This window comes from Saccopteryx bilineata, chromosome X, assembly GCF_036850765.1.
Source record: "Saccopteryx bilineata isolate mSacBil1 chromosome X, mSacBil1_pri_phased_curated, whole genome shotgun sequence".
In the NCBI taxonomy this organism is placed as follows: Eukaryota; Metazoa; Chordata; class Mammalia; order Chiroptera; family Emballonuridae; genus Saccopteryx; species Saccopteryx bilineata.
In genome coordinates, this window is record NC_089502.1 from 99,839,415 (window position 1) to 99,840,834 (window position 1,420).

The 1,420-nt window shown below is 40.7% G+C and overlaps 1 non-coding gene across 1 annotated transcript; it reads right to left on the reverse strand.

Moving 5' to 3' along the window:
* Positions 1–1,313: 1,313 nt before the first annotated feature.
* Positions 1,314–1,420, reverse strand: LOC136317935 (U6 spliceosomal RNA). The gene has a single exon (XR_010727925.1). It is a non-coding gene; the product is annotated as a U6 spliceosomal RNA (small nuclear RNA).

The window sequence follows — 1,420 nt, forward strand, 5'->3', positions numbered from 1 at the left end:
TTTCTCTTGCAGCTTTTAATATTTTCTCTTTATCGCTTAGCTTTGGTATTTTAATTATGATGTGTCTTGGTGTAGGTCTTTTTGAGTTTCTCTTTAATGGAGTTCTCTGTGCTTCTTGGATTTGTGAGACCCTTCCTTGCATCAATTTAGGGACGTTTTCAGCTATGATTTGATTGAATAAAGTTTCTATCCCTTGTTCTTTCTCTTCTTCTTCAGGAACCCCTATGATGCGGATGTTATTTCTCTTCATGTTGTCACAGAGCTCTCAGATTTTCCTCAGACTTTTGAGTCTCTTTTATTTTTTCTGCTCTGCTTCCATGCCTTTGTTCATCTTGTCCTCCAACTTGCTGATTCGATCCTCAGCTTCATCCATCCTGCTTTTAATTCCTTCCATTGTGATCTTCATTTCTGATATTGTATTTGTCACCTCCGACTGACTCATTTTTAATATTTCAATGTCCTTTTTTATACTTGCTATCTCTTTATTTAAGTGTTCGTAATGACCATTCATTGTTTTTCTAAGATCCCTAAGCATCCTAACAATTATTATTCTAAACTCTGCATCCGGTAGTTTTGTTATTTCCATATCACTCAGTTCCTTTTCTGGAGATTTCTCTTGTGGTTTCATTTGGATTGCACTTCTCTGTCTTCTCATTATGTCTTTGTGTTTGGATGTATTGTTTGTAGGGCTGGTTGAGTCTAGGTTTGGTGTTGTCTGACTCCAATTTTCAGTTGTGTTATTTCTAGGTCTTCTTGGGTTGGCATCAGCTGTTTGTTTGTTTTGAGGAAGAGAGAGAGAGACAGGAAGGGAGGAAGATGAAAAGCATCAACTCATAGTTGCATCACTTTAGTTGTTCATTGATTGCTTCTCATATGTGCCTTGACTGGAGGTGGAGACTCAAGCTCAGCCAGTGACCCCCTTGCTCAAACCAGTGACCTTTGGGCTCAATCCAGGGACCATGGGATCATGTTGATGATCCCATGCTTAAGCTAGCAACCCTGTACTCAAGCTGGTGAGCCTGGCTCAAGCTGGATGAACCTGCACTCAAGCCAGTGACCTCGGGGTTTCGAACCTGGGACCCCAGCATCCCAGGTTGATGCTCTATCCACTGTGCCAGCACCAGTCACCACCAGTCAGGCATGACTTTTATCAAATATACACAACCTTGAAACTATCACCACAATTAATATATAGGACATTTCCATCAGCCCCAAAAGTTTCTTTTTTTTTTTTTTTATAGTAAAGAGTTGCAATTTTGCAGTTCAATGCAATACACGGTGTTCTGCCTCAGTTTCCCCTTTGGGCAAAAGCACAAAATATGGAATGCTTCACGAATTTGCGTGTCATCCTTGCGCAGGGGCCATGCTAATCTTCTCTGTATCGTTCCAATTTTAGTATATGTGCTGCCGAAGTGAGCAC